Source organism: Delphinus delphis, chromosome 1, assembly GCF_949987515.2.
Source record: "Delphinus delphis chromosome 1, mDelDel1.2, whole genome shotgun sequence".
Classification (NCBI taxonomy): Eukaryota; Metazoa; Chordata; class Mammalia; order Artiodactyla; family Delphinidae; genus Delphinus; species Delphinus delphis.
In genome coordinates, this window is record NC_082683.1 from 66,742,999 (window position 1) to 66,759,424 (window position 16,426).

Sequence of the window (16,426 nt, forward strand, 5' to 3'; positions counted from 1 at the left end):
ATTTTGAGCACCTCTTTATATGCTTATTGGCCATTTGCATATCCTCTTTTGTGACATGCCTGTTCAAAGCTTTTGCCCATTCTTTTAATTTTTTAAATTTTTATTTATTTATTTATTATACTGAAGTATGATTGACTTACAATATTATATTAGTTTCAGGTGTACAACATATTGATTCAATATTTTTACAAATTGCACTCCATATAAAGTAATTATAAAATATTAGCTATATTCCCTGTGCCATACAATACACCCTTGTAACTTGTTTATTTTATACCTAGTAGTTTGTACCTCTTAATCACCTTCACCTATTTTACCCCTCCCCCACTACTCTCCCACTGGTAACTACTAGTTTGTTCTCTGTATCTGTAAATCTGTTTCTCTTTTGTTATATTAGTTCATTTGTTTTATTTTTTAGATTCCACATATAAGTGAAAACATACAGTATTTGTCTTTCTCCATCTGACTTATTTCACTAAGAATAATACCCTCTAGGTCCATCCATATTGTTGCAAATGGCAGGATTTCATTCTTTTTTATGGCTGAGTAATATTCCATTGTGTGTATATATATATATATATATATATATATATATATATACCACATCTTCTTTATCCATTCATCTGTTGATAGATAATTAGGTTGCTTCCATATTGTGGTTATTATAAATAATGCTACGAAGAACATTGGGGTGTATATATACTTTCAAATTAGTGCTTTAATTTTCTTCAGCTATATACCCAGAAGTAGAATTGCTGGGTCATATGGTAGTTCTATTTTTAATTTTTTGAGGAAACTCTATACTGTTTTGCATAGTGGCTGTACCAATTTGCATTCCCACCAACAGTTTCTCTTTTCTCCATGTCATCGTCAACAATTATTTCTTGTCTTTTTGATGATAATCATTCTCATAGGTGTGAGATCATGTCTCGTTGTGGTTTTGATTTGCATTTCCCTGATGATTAATGATGTTGAGGATCTTTCATGTGCTTGTTGGCCATCTGTATGTCTTCTTTGGAAAAATGCCTATTCAGGTCCTCTGCCCATTTTTTAATTAGGATGCTTGTTTTTTTGATATTGGGTTGTATAAATTTTTTATACATTTTGAATATTGACCCCTTATCAGACATATCATTTGCAAATATCTTCTCCCATTCAATAGGTTGCTTTTACATTTTGTTAATAGTTTCCTTCACTGTGTAAAAGCTTTTAAGTTTGATTAGGTCCCATTTGTTTATTTTTGCTTTTGTTTCCCCTGCCTAAGGAGACAGATCCAAAAAAACATTGCTAAGCCTTATGTCAAAGAGCATACTGCATCCGAATTGGAAAGGAAGAAGTAAAACTGTCACTATTTGCAGATGACATGATACTATACATAGAAACCCAAACACTCTACCAAAAACTATTAGAACTAATAAATGAATTCAGTAAAGTTGCAGGATACAAGATTAATATGCAGAAATTTGTTGCATTTCTGTGCACTATCAGAAAGAGAAATCAAGAAAACAATACCATTTACAATCTTAGCAAAAAAAAATAAAATATCTAGGAATAAATTTAACTGAGGAAGTGAAAGACCTATACTCTGAAAACTTTAAGGCATTGATGAAAGAAATTAAGATGATATAAATAAATGGAAAGTTATCCTGTGCTTATGGACTGGAAGAACTAATATAGTTAAAATGTCATTACCCAAAGCAATCTACAGATTTAATGCAATCCCTATCAAAATACTCATGACATTTTTCACATGGCTAGAACAAATAATCCTAAAATTTGTCTAGAACCACAAAAGACCCCAAATAGCCAAAGCAATCTTGAGAAAAAAAGAACAAAGCAGGAGTTACCATGCTCCCTGACTTCAGCCTATACTACAAAGTTACAATAATCACAACATTATGATACTGGCAAAGAAAAACAGAAAGCCCAGAAATAAATTCACACACATATGGTCAATTAATCTATGACAAAGGAGGCAAGAATAGACAATGGGGAAAAGACAGTCTCTTCAATAATTGGTGCTGGGAAAACTAAACAGCTACATGTAAAAGATTGAAATTAGAATATTTTCTCACAACATACACAAAACTAAACTCAAAATTCATTAAAGACCTAAATGTAAGACCAGAAACCATAAAATTCCTAGAAGAAAATGTAAGCAGTATGCTTTTTGTCCGTTCTTTTAGTTGGGTTGTCACGGTTTTTCTTGTTTATGGGAATTCTTTAGTCTAGATTCAAGTCCTTTGTTATATATATTGCAGTGTGTGGTTTGCCTTTTCGTGTCTTAATGGTATATTTTGATGACTAAACGTTTTTAATTTTAATAATTTTAATTTCAATTTATAAGTATTTCATATAGTATTATTTGTGTCCAAGGTCATGAAGGTAACTGCTTATGTTTTCTTCTAGCTTTGTTTTTTCTCTCCTTTCCATATTGTATATATGATCCATCTCAAATTGACTTGGGGATATAATATGAGGTAGGGCTCAGGTTCTTTTTTTTTTTTCTCCTTAAGAAAATACAATTGACACAGCACCATTTATTGTAAATACCAACCTTTCTTCACTGGTGCTTTGGTGGTAAATCAGGTTATCATATATATGCTGGATTGTTTCTTGACTCTGAATTCGGTACCATTTTGTATTCTTGCACCATTGTCACATTATCTTAATTATTATAACTTCACAAGTCTTGATATCTAGAAGTGGAAGGTATCTAGCTTACTCATCTTCTTCAATATTCTTTAGCTATTCTTGGCACTCTGTATTTCCACATACAATTTTAGAATCAGAGTATCAGTTTCCATATTTAATAAAGCCTGCTGGGATTCCTATTGAGATTGCACTGATTCTATGGACAGTTTGGAGAGGGATGACATTTTAACGAAATCAAGTCTTCAGTTCTTGAGCACAAAGTTTTCTCTATAGAGGTCATCCACAACTTTTCTTATATCTATTCCTAGATATTTGATGGGTTTGTTTGGTGCTCTTACAAATGATTTTGTTTTCAATTTAATTTTCTACTTATTTGTTATAACTATATAGAATACAACTGCGTTTTGTATAGTGATTTTATATTCAGCATTAGAGCTAAATGAACTCAGTGATTTTGAAAGTTTGTTTGCAGATTTTTTGGATTTTCTTCATGTACAATCATAATTCTGTGAATACTGACAGTTTTATTTCTTTCTTCTCCATCTTACATCTTTTATTTTCTTATTATACTGAGTAAGACTTCTGGCCTAGTGTTGGTTAGAAGTAATAAGAGTGGTCATTTTTATTTTCTTCCCAACTTCAGGGAAAATTGTTTAATATTATTTAATATAAACCAAAAATAATGATGCTCACTGTAGGCTTTTGGTAGATACATATACTTTATCAGATGGAAGGGGTTCCCTTTTTTTTTTTTAACATCTTTATTGGAGTATGACTGTTTTACAATGGTGTGTTAGTTTCTGCTGTATAACAAAATGAATCAGCTATACATAAACATATATCCCCATATCCCCTCCCTCTTGCATCTCCCTCCCCCCTCCCTATCCCACCCCGCTAGGTGGACACAAAGCACTGAGCTGATCTCGGGGGTTCCCTTCTATTCCTAGTTAGCTAAGATTTTTTATTTTAGTGTCTTGGATTGAAATAAATGTTTATTCTGTATTTACTGAGATGATCATATAGATTTTCTTCCTTATTCTGTAATTGTGCTAAAGTACATTGATCTTCAAAAGTTCAAACCAACTTGGATTACTGGAATACACTTTGTGATGTCATATCCTTATTGTATTTGAGTGCTAATATTTTGTTGAGAATTTTTACATCAGTGTTCATGAGATAGCTTGACCCGTAATTTTTCTTGTATTAGCTTTGTCAGGTTTTGCTATAAAGGTTACACTGGTGTCATTAATGAATTCAGAAGTGTTTGTTCTTTTTCTATTTTCTGGAAAAGTTTGTGTGATATTGGCATTATTTCTTCCATAAGTGTCTGGAAGAATTGAAGCCCCTTGGAACTGTGATTTTCTGTGTGGCGATATTCAGATTTTTCTCTTTCCGATTGTGTCAATTTTGGTAAATTGTGTTGTTTAGTATATTTGTCCATTTTATCTAAATTGAATAAGTTTCTCATAAGATGATTATTTTTTTAAATTTCTTTAGGCTATCTGGTATATCTCTTTTTTCTCATTCTAATTTGCCAGGGCTTTTTGTCTTTATTGTACATTTGCTTAATATATCCTTGAATATTTTATCTTTATTATCTTCTTCCTTCTCCTTTCTTCAGTTGAATTGGCTATGCTTGTTCTATTTTCTTGAAGTAGGTTAGATTGTTGTTTTTCAACCATTCTTCTTGTTTTGCCTAACATATAAATTTAGAGCTATAAAATTTTCTCTAAATTTTGCTTTAGGAACATCTCACAAGTTTTAGTAGGTTGAATTTTCATTATCATCCACTTCAAAATATTTCTAAGTTCTATTGTGATTTCTTTTAAATTCATGAGTCATTCATATATGTGTTGTGTAATTTCCAAATACTTAGGAATTTTCTAGAAATGTTCTAATTATTATTTTCTAATTCAGTTCCACTGTGGTCAAAGATCATACACTGCATGATTTCAATTCTTATTTGAAATTTAGTGAGAATTGTTTTATGGCCCAAAATATTGTCTATTTTGATCAAAGTTCCATGATCAAAAAAATGTGTATTCTGCTATGGTTGTGTACAGTATTCTTTAAGTCAATTAAGTCAAGTTCATTACTAGTGTGGTCTAAATCGTTTTTATACTTATTAACTATTTTCCTCTGCTGTTCTATCAGTTACTAAGAGGGATGTATTGAAATCTGTAACTATCATTGCAAATTTGTTTACTTCTTCTTTTAGACTGTAAATTTTTGCCTTATGTATTTTGAAAATGTACATATTAGCTACATATGTATTTAGGATCTTATATCTCCCTGTTGAAGTGATCCTTTTGTCATTATGGAATATCCCTCGCTATCGTTAGTAGTAATACCTCACTCCTTAAAGTCCATTTTGCCTGTTAGTAGTATAGCTATATTTGCTTTTATTTTATTAATGTTTGTATTTTTATATTCTTTTCTATCCTTTTTACATTCTTTTAATTTCAATTTTTATGTCTTTTTATTTAAATCATTTCTCTTAAAAACAGCTATAGTTGATTGTTTAGTCTGTGTAGTCAAACAATGATAGAGAAGTATTTTAAAGTCTTCCAATATAATATTGAATTTCCTCCTATAAGTCTACAAATATTTTGCTTTAGCTGTTTTGAGGTGTATACAACTTTATGATTGTTTAATCTTCCTGGTGAAATTAATGTTTATCATTTGGTATTAATCACTTTTATTCCCAATACAGTATTGCTTTTTCCTTAAAGTCTGCATTTTTCTGCCATTAAAATAGCTACCTCAGTGTTCTTTTGGTTATTATTTTCTAGGAATATCTTTTTTCACTCTGTTATTTTCAGTATTTCATGTCTTTGTGTTTTAGGCATTTCTCATAAACAATAAAACTTTTTCTTTCTCTAATCTGACTTTTATGAGAGAGTTGAGTTCATTTCCAATTTGAGGGGATGAATAATATATTTAGACTTGTTACAATAATCTTACTTTGCAATTTCCATTCATTCTTCTTTTTTCTCAGTTTTTTGTTCCTATACTGTCCTTTTGTTTCAACTGACTGTGATTGTTATTATTTGACTTTTCTTTTTCTATCAGTTTGGAAGTTATATATTCTTTCTGTTAATGGTCACTGTTGAAATTTTATCATATATATGTAGATATATATGTATGTATAAATATAAAACAACTTTAAAAATTCTATGATAAATCAATATCTGTAGATTTCCTCTCCTTGCCTGAATAATCAAGGAACTTAGAATTCTGATTCTCAATGATAAAATTCCTACATACAGTATATTTCCATCTGAACCATTTTCAATTCCACACATTAGAAGTTATTTTTTATTTTATATATAATATATACAGTTTAAATATATTTAAAATCTAAAAATACATACCTGCTTACACTTATACGTTTTACTTGTTTCTTTGCTCTACATTTCTTAATGCATATCAGAAATTTTCTATGGGTTTCTTTCTATTATTCTTTTCTTTTTTTGCGGTACACAGGTCTCTCACTGCTGTGGCCTCTCCCGTTGCGGAGCACAGGCTCCGGACTCACAGGCTCAGCGGCCATGGCTCACGGGCCCAGCCACTCCACGGCATGTGGGATCCTCCCGGACCCGGACACGAACCCACGTCCCCTGCATTGGTAGGCGGACTCTCAACCACTGCGCCATCAGGGAAGCCCTATTCTTCTTTTTTTAACGTTTATTTATTTATTTTAACATCTTTATTGGAGTATAATTGCTTTACATAGTTGTGTTAGTTTCTGCTGTACAACAAAGTGAAACAGCTATACATATACATATATCCCCATATCCCCACCCTCTTGTGTCTCCCTCCCACCCTACCTTTCCCACCCCTCTAGGCAGTCACAAAGCACGAAGCTGATCTCCCTGTGCTATGTGACTGCTTTCCACTAGCTATCTATTTTACATTTGGTAGTGTATATATGTCAATTCCACTCTATCACTGTCTCAGCTTACCCTTCCCCCTCCCCGTGTCCTCAAGTCCATTCTCCACATCTGCGTCTTTATTCCTGTCCTGCCCCTAGGTTCTTCAGAACCTTTTTTTTTTTTTAGATCCCATATATATGTGATAGCATATGGTATTTGTTTTACTCTTTCTGACTTACTTCACTGTATGACAGACTCTAGATCCATCCACCTCACTACAAATAACTCAATTCTATTTCTCTCTGTGGCTCAGTAAGATTCCATTGCATATATGTGCCACATCTTCTTTATCCATTCATCTGTCGATGGACACTTAGGTTTCTTCCAGGTCCTGGCTATTCTAAATACTGCTGCAATGAACATTGTGGTACATGACACTTTTTAAATTATGGTTTTCTCTGGGGATATGCCCAGTAGTGGGAATGCTGGGTCATATGGTAGTTCTATTTTTAGTTTTTTAAGGAACCTCCATACTGTTCTCCACAGTGGCTGTATCAATTTACATTCCCACCAACAGTGCAAGAGGGTTCCCTTTTCTCCACACCCTCTCCAGCATTTACTGTTTGTAGATTTTTTGATGATGGCCATTCTGACTGGTGTGAGGTGATACCTCATTGTAGTTTTGATTTGCATTTCGCTAATGATTAGTGATGTTGAGCATGCTTTCATGTGTTTATTGGCAATCTGAATATCTTCTTTGGAGAAATGTCTATTTGGGTCTTCTGCGCAATTTTGGATTGGGTTTTTTGTTTGTTTGTTTGTTTGATACTGAGCTGCATGGGCTGCTTATATATTTTGGAGATTAATCCTTTGCCAGTTGCTTCATTTGCAAATATTTTCTCCCATTCTGAGGGTTGTCTTTTGGTCTCGTTTATGGTTTCTTTGCTGTGCAAAAGCTTTTAAGTTTCATTAGGTCCCATTTGTTTATTTTTGTTTTTATGTCCCTTTCTCTAGGAGGTGGGTCAAAAAAGATCTTGCTGTGATGTATGTCATAGAGTGTTCTGCCTATGTTTTCCTCTAAGAGTTTGATAGTGTCTGGCCTTACATTTAGGTCTTTAATCATTTTGAGTTTATTTTTGTGTATGGTGTTAGGGAGTGTTCTAATTTCATTCTTTTACATGTAGCTGTCCCGTTTTCCCAGCACCACTTATTGAAGAGGCTGTCTTTTCTCCATTGTATATTCTTGCCTCCTTTATCAAAGATAAAGTGACCATATCTGCATGGGTTTATCTCTGGGCTTTCTATCCTGTTCCATTGATCTATATTTCTATTCTTTGTGCCAGTACCATACTGTCTTGATTACAGTAACTTTGTAGTATAGTCTGAAGCCTGGGAGCCTGATTCCTCCAGCTCTGTTTTTCTTTCTCAAGATTGCTGTCACTATTTGGGGTCTTTTGTGTTTCCATACAAATTGTGAAATTTCTTGTTCTAGTTCTGTGAGAAATTCCATTGGTAGTTTGATAGGGATTATACTGAATCTGTAGATTGCTTTGGGTAGTACAGTTATTTTCACAATGTTGATTTTTCCAATCCAAGAACATGGTATATCTCTGCATCTGTTTGTATCGTCTTTAATTTTTTTCATCAGTGTCATATGGTTTTCTGCATATGGGTCTTTTGTCTCCTTAGGTAGGTTTATTCCCAGGTATTTTATTCTTTTCATTGCAATGGTAAATGGGAGTGTTTCCTTAATTTCCCTTTCAGATTTTTCATCATTAGTGTATAGGAATGCAAGAGATTTCTGTGCATCAATTTTGTATCCTGCTACTTTATCAAATTCATTGATTAGCTCTAGTAGTTTTCTGGTAGCATCCTTAGGATTCTCTATGTATAGTATCATGCCATCTGCAAACAGTGGCAGTGTTACTTCTTCTTTTCTGATTTGGATTCCTTTTATTTCTTTTTCTTCTCTGATTGCTTTGGCTAAAACTTCCGAAACTATGTTGAATAATGGTGGTGAGAGTGGGCAACATTGTCTTGTTCCTGATATTAGAGAAAATGGTTTCAGTTTTTCACCATTGAGAAGGATGTTGGCTGTGGCTTTGTCATATATGGCCTTTATTATATGAAGGTAAGTTCCCTCTATGCCTACTTTCTAGAGAGTTTTTATCATAAATGGGTGTTGAATTTTGTCAAAAGTTTTTTGGCATCTACTGAGATGATCATATGGTTTTTATCCTTCAATTTATTAATATGTTGTATCACATTGATTGATTTGTATATATCAAAGAATCTTTGCCTTCCTGGGATAAACCCAAGGTGATCATGGTGTATGATCCTTTTAATGTGCTGCTGGATTCTGTTTGCTAGTATTTTGTTGAGGATTTTTGCATCTATGTTCCTCAGTGATATGGGCCTTAGTTTTCTTTTTGTGTGACATTCTTGTCTGGTTTTTGTATCAGGGTGATGGTGGCCTCGTAGAATGAGTTTGGGAGTGTTCCTCCCTCTGCTATATTTTGGAAGAGATTGAGAAGGATAGGTGTTAGCTCTTCTCTAAATGTTTGATAGAATTCGCCTGTGAAGCCTTCTGGTCCTGGGCTTTTGTTTGTTGGAAGATTTTTAATCACAGTCTCAATTTCAGTGCTTGTGATTGGTCTGTTTATATTTTCTAGTTCTTCCTGGTTAAGTCTCGGAAGTTTGTTCTTTTCTAAGAATTTGTCCATTTCTTCCAGGTTGTCCATTTTATTGGCATATAGTTGCTTGTAGTAATCTTTCATGATCCTTTGTATTTCTGCAGTGTCAGTTGTTACTTCTCTTTCATTTCTAATTCTGTTGATTTGAGTCTTCTCTCTTTTTTTCTTGATGAGTCTGGCTAATGGTTTATCAATTTTGTTTATTTTCTCAAAGAACCAGCTTTTAGTTTTATTGATCTTTGCTATTGTTTTCTTCATTTCTTTTTCATTTATTTCCAGTCTGATCGTTATGATTTCTTTCCTTCTGCTAACTTTGGGGGTTTTTTGTTCTTCTTTCTCTAATTGCTTTAGGTGTAACATTAGGTTGTTTATTTGAGATGTTCCTTGTTTCCTGAGGTAGGATTGTATTGCTATAAACTTCCCTCTTAGAACTGCTTTTGATGCATACCATAGGTTTTGGGTCATCATGTTTTCATTGTCATTTGTTTCTAGGTATTGTTTTATTTCCTCTTTGATTTCTTCAGTGATCTCTTGGTTATTTAGTAGTGTGTTTTTTAGCGTCCATGTGTTTTTATTTTTTATGGTTTTCTTCCTGTAACTGATATCTAGTCTCACAGCATTGTGGTTGGAAAAGATGCTTGATACAATTTCAATTTTCTTAAATTTACCAAGGCTTGATTTGTGACCCAAGATATGATGTATCTTGGAAAATGTTCCATGAGCACTGGAGAAGAAAGTGTATTCTGTTGTTTTGGATGGAATGTCCTACAAATATCAATTAAGTCCATCTAGTTTAATGTGTCATTTCAAGTTTGTGTTTCCTTTATTATTTTCATTTTGGATGATCTGTCCATTGGTGAAAGTGGGGTGTTAAAGTCCCCAAATATTATTGTGTTACTGTCAATTGCCTCTTTTATAGCTATTAGCATTTGCCTTATGTATTGAGGTGTTCCTCTGTTGGGTGCATAAATATTTACAATTGTTATATCTTCTTCAATTGATCCCTTGATCATTATGTAGTGTCCTTCTTTGTCTCTTCTAATAGTCTTTATTTTAAAGTCTATTCTGTCTGATATGAGAAGTGGTACTCCAGCTTTCTTCTGATTTCCATTTGCATGGAATATCTTTTTCCATCCCCTCACTTTCAGTCTGTATGTGTCCCTAGGTCTGAAGTGGGTCTCCTGTAGATAGCATATATATGGGTCTTGTTTTTCTATTCACTCAACCAGTCTGTGTCTTTTGTTTGGAGCATTTAATCCATTTAACTTAAGGTAATTATTGATATGTATGTTCCTATTACCATTTTCTTAATTGCATTGGGTTTGTTATTGCAGGTCTTTTCCTTCTCTTGTGTTTCCTGCCTAGAGAAGTTCCCTTAGCATTTGTTGTAGAGCTGGTTTGGTGACGCTGAATTCTCTTAGCTTTTGCTTGTCTGTAAAGGTTTTAATATCTCCATCATATCCGAATGAGATACTTGTTGGGTAGAGTAATCTTGGTTGTAGGTTCTTCCCTTTCATCACTTTAAAAATGTCCTGCCACTCCCTTCTGGCTTGCAGAGTTTCTGCTGAAAGATCAGCTCTTAACCTTATGGGGATTCACTTGTATGTTATTTGCTGTTTTTTCCCTTGCTGCTTTTAATATTTTTTCTTTGTATTTAATTTTTGGTAGTTTGATTAATATGTGTCTTGGTGTGTTTCTCCTTGGATTTATCCTGTATGAGACTCTCTGCGCTTCCTGGACTTGATTGACTATTTCTTTTCCCATATTAGGGAGTTTTCAACTATAATCTCTTCAAATATTTTCTCAGTCCCTTTCTTTATCTCTTCTTCTTCTGGGACCCCTATAATTCGAATATTGGTGTGTTTAATGTTGTCCCAAAGGTCTCTGAGACTGTCCTCAATTCTTTTCATTCTTTTTTCTTTATTCTGCTCTGCAGTAGTTATTTCCACTATTTTATCTTCCAGGTCACTTATCCGTTCTTCTCCCTCAGTTATTCTGCTATTGATTCCTTCTAGAGAATTTTTAAGTTCATTTATTGTGTTGTTCATTATTGTTTGTTTGCTCTTTTGTTCTTCTAGTTCCTTCTTAAATGTTTCTTGTATTTTCTCCATTCTATTTCCAAGATTTTGGATCATCTTGACTATCATTATTCTGAATTCTTTTTCAGGTAGACTGCCTATTTCCTCTTCATTTATTTGGTCTGGTGGGTTTTCACCTTGCTCCTTCATCTGTTGCACATTTCTCTTTCTTCTTATTTTGCTTAACTTACTGTGTTTGGGGTCTCCTTTTCACAGGCTGCAGGTTCATAGTTCCCGTTGTTTTTAGTGTCTGCCCCCAGTTCGTAAGGTTGGTTCAGTGGGTTGTGTAGGCTTCATGGTAGATGGGACTGGTGCCTGTGTTCTAGTGGATGAGGCTGGATCTTGTCTTTCTGGTGGGCAGGACCACGTCCAGTGGTGTGTTTTGGGGTTTCTGTGACCTTATTATAATTTAGGCAGCCTCTCTGCTAATGGATGGGGTTGTGTTCCTGTCCTGTTAGTTGTTTGTCATGGTGTGTCCAGCACTGGAGCTTGCTGGTTGTTGAGTGGAGTCGGGTGTTAGCATTGAGACGGAGATCTCTGGGAGAGCTTTCACCAATTGATATTACTTGGGGCTGGGAGGTCTCTTGTGGTCCAATCTCCTGAACTCGGCTGTTCCACCTCAGATGCTCAGGCCTGACACCTGGTCGGAGCACCAAGACCCTGTCAGCCACATGGCTCAGAAGAAAAGGGAGAAAAAAAAGAAAGAAAGAAAGAAGAGAAAATAAGTTATCAAAATAAAATATTTTTTAAAATATTAAAATAAAAAAAAAGAGAACAACCAAACCAATAAACAAGCCCACGAATGATAACGAGTGCTAAAAACTAAACTAAGATAAATATGTATATCAGAAACTAGTCAGTCACATACAGCAAACCCCAAGTCTACAGTTTCTCCCAAAGTCCACCGCTTCAATTTTGGGATGATTTGTTGTCTATTCAGGTATTCCGCAGATGCAGCGTACATCAAGCTGATTGTGTAGATTTAATCCACTGCTCCTGAGGCTGCTGAGAGAAATTTCCCTTTCTCTTCTCTGTTCGCACAGCTCCCAGGGTTCAGCTTTGGATTTGGCCCCGCCTCTGCATGTAGGTTTTCCTTTGGCATCTGTTCTTCGCCCAGACATGAGGGGGTTAAAGGAGCAGCTGATTAGGGGGGTCTGGCTCACTCAGGATGGGGGTGGGGTACGGAATGTGGGGTGAGATTCCGGTGGCAGAGGTCAGTGTGATGTTGCAACAGCCTGAGGCACGCCATGTGTTCTTCCTGGGAAGTTTTCCCTGGATCACGGGACCCTGGCAGTGGTGGGCTGCACAGGCTTCCAGGAGGGGAGGTGTAGATAGTGACCTATGCTTGCATACAGGCTTCTCGGTGGCTGCAGCAGCAGCCTTAGCGTTTCATGCCCATCTATGGGGTCCTCACTGATAGCCATGGCTCACGCCCACCTCTGAAGCTCATTTAGGCGGTGCTCTGAATCCCCTCTCCTCATGCACCCTGAAACAATGGTCTCTTGCCTCTTAGGCAGTTCCAGACTTTTCCTGGACTCCCTCCCGGCTAGCTGTGGCACACTAGCCCCTTCAGGCTGTGTTCACGCAGCCAACCCCAGTCCTCCCCCTGGGATCCAACCTCCGAAGCCCGAGCCCCAGCTCCCAGCCCCAACCCACCCTGGCGGTTGAGCAGACAAGCCTCTCGGGCTGGTGAGTGCTGGTCGGCACTGATCCTCTGTGCAGGAATCTCTCCACTTTGCCCTCTGCACCCCTGTTGCTGTGCTCTCCTCCATGGCTCCAAAGCTTCCCCCCGCCCACCCCCTGTCTCCACCAGTGAAGGGGCTTCCTAGTGTGTGGAAACTTTTCCTCCTTCACAGCTCCCTCCCAGAGGTGCAGGTCCCATCTCTATTCTTTTGTCTCTGTTTTTTCTTTTTTCTTTTGCCCTACCCAGGTACGTGGGGAGTTTCTTGCCTTTTGGGAAGTCTGAGGTCTTCTGCCAGTGTTCAGTAGGTGTTCTGTAGGAGTTATTCCACATGTAGATGTATTTTTGATGTATTTGTGGGGAGGAAGGTGATCTCCACGTCTTACTCTTCTGCCATCTTGAAGGTCCGATCTCTATTACGCTTAAATGACATACTTTAGAAATTCCATTGGTGAAGATTTATTTGTAAGGAAATAATATCAGATTAACATGCTTGAAAATGTCTTTATCTCATCCTTGCTTTTCTGGATACACAATTCTAAGTTAAAAGTGATTTTCTCTCACTTCTTTGAAGATACTGTTCAATTGTCTCCTGATTTATATTGCCATTGAAAAGTCTTCTGTTTTTCACTTTATTCTGTTGTATGGTCTCTGGCTGCTTATTCAGTCTTGTTTATGTTTTTGTGGTTGTGAAGTTTTATTATAATATGTCTAGATACAGATTTTCTTTATTTTGCTAGATATACAAGTTCCTTCCTACATGTATAGATTGACATCTTTTATCAATTCTGGAAAATGATTAGTCATTTTCTCTTCACCTATTGCCTCTCCTGCATTCCCTCTAGTCTCCTTTTTTGGACTTGGGTCAGATACATAACAGATCATATATTTTATTCTCTGTGCTCTTAATCATTCTTTCACATTTTTCATCTCCTTGTCTTTATATGCCACATTCTAATTAAGTTCTTCATTTCCAGTGTCCGATTTGTTAATATTCTCTTATCTTGTCTAATCTGTTATTTAATCCAGACCATCTGACCAATTCAGAGCAAATACTTGGGCCCAAACCCATATTTCTGTTCATATACTTTTGGGGGAACATTCCTATGTAGACTCCTTATCAAGCATGTATCTGTATAATCTATACAAAATCCCAAAATACCCAAGGAAGTATGCCAGCATTAGGGAGATTCAACAGAAATAACAAACAAGACCTTGAATATTTGAATTATCAGAATCAAAATATAAAATAATTATATATGGAATTTTTAAAAATTGTAATGGATTTTAAAATGGGCAAGTTGTCATAGGACAAACTACAATAGCATCTTCCTATAATCCTGTATGCCAAACCATTTCAACTTCAGGGGAAGAAACAATTAACCTAAATAAAGAACTTAACATTTATCTATGTTAAATTTAATCTGACTGGTGTCAGCCTGTCAAGACCATTTTAATTTTGTCATCTTGTACACATTTAATCTCTTATTGCCTGTGCTAAGTGTAAAATTGATAAGCATATTAGTCAGGAGATGGTTTTCCGGCAAGGCTTCCCTGTAGGATAGATAAGAGAAAGCTGCCAATATGGATAGAACTGACCTGCCTGGTGTTTGTAACTTCAATCCAGCACATATTTCACCACTGTTTTACAAGCGGAAGCCTTTAACAAACATGTTGCTAAAATAGAAACAGTGCCTGTATCATCCCCCCCTGGCTAAACCTAAAAACAAATCAAGTTGGCACCTGGTGACCCCTGTATTCCCTCTCTTAAGTTCTTGCTTCAAAGAATTTTCAAAGTTCTTTTCTGTGACTCTTGGCTGATTTACAGCGTAACCCTTCCCTGCAGTGTTCTGCTCTGGTTTTCAGCTTCCTTTTTTCCTTGTGTCACAAACACATCCTTCCACCTCTTGGACCCACATGTCTGCTTCCTTCCTTCCCTGGATTTCAAGAGAGAGATGAGGATCTGGCTTGGCATCTTTAATAAGGGATCGAATGAAACAAGATTTTGGGAAGGGTTACCTTGATTTTCTTTATGCCTTACCTTTTCACTATCACTTCTTACCCTTCTTTGAGGTAGTAACATGGTGTGTTTTGACAGATGCCAAATTGTCTATCCAGCTAAGCCCTCCATGAGACTAGAGCTTTCTGTTCTGCATCAAATAAGAGGTCTACAAGGGGAAGCAACTCCAGCCGGGCTCACCCACAGGGTGAGAGAAGTTCGTAGACAGTTCACTGTCTACGACAAGGGATATGCTCCCACAATGTGCCAGATTGGGACCTCAGTCCTCAGAAGTCTTCAGATTCCTATGGAGTATTTTCAGCACAGACAGCACTGTCAATAGCAACAGGTAGCACTGAGGAGGCAGGACTAAAGGTAAAATCTAAAGGTAAGTAGACAGAAGTGAGCATGGACAAAAAGGAAGAACTCTACAAGAAGTCTGGAAATAAAACTAGAAACATAGATTTCAGTGAAATTACTGCCAGCCTTGAGTTCCAAGCTGGAAGTGTGACTTGGTGATGTTAGCAGTGTATCACTGAAGTTTAAGCATGGAAGTTATGTGAGTAAAGCAATGCTTTATGGGGTTCAAGGAATGCTAAAAATGTTTTCTTCTGCTGAGAATTATTTTTTAAAGAAAAACATCAAAATAACTTTAAGTATCAGTGTTTCAATTTCTACAAGATTACTCCTTGTTTTCAAAATAATTGTAAGTGGCTATAATGTAAAGAGAAATGAATCTTGTTTGCCTTATTTTAGTAAAAATAAACCTGTACTCTTAACACCAGATAGTCTTTCATTTTAGATTAACCATCACCATGTTATGCCAAATGTGTGTGTTGGTGTGTGTGTGTGCAGATTATTCTGTCTGTCTATCTATAACTGGCTTCTTCTTCAAGCAAGTGTCAAAACTGTTGGGCTGACATAAAAATGAGTGAAATAATGCCATTTTCAGCAACATAGATGGATCTAGAGATTATCATACTAAGTAAGAGAGAGAAAGACAAATATCATATGATATCACTTATATGTGGAACCAAAAAGAAAGATACAAATGAACTTATTGACAAAACAGAAATAGACCCACGGACATAGAAAACAAACTTATGGGTACCAAAGGAGAAAGGAGGGGGGTGGGATAAATTAGAAGTTTGGGATTAACATATACACACTGCTATATATAAAATAGATAAGGAACAAGGACCTACTGTATAGCACAGGGAACTATACTCAAAATCTTGTAATATCCTATAATGGAAAAGAATCTGAAAAAGAATAGAATCACTTTTCTGTACACATGAAATTAATAAAACATTGTAAATCAACTATACTTCAATTAAAAAAAACAACAACACTGTTGGACTGATTCTGGCAAGTGAAGTAAAGAAGTGACTTAGCTGAGGGCAGAAAGGGGAGCTCCGGTTCTCCAACCTGATTCAACTCCAAAA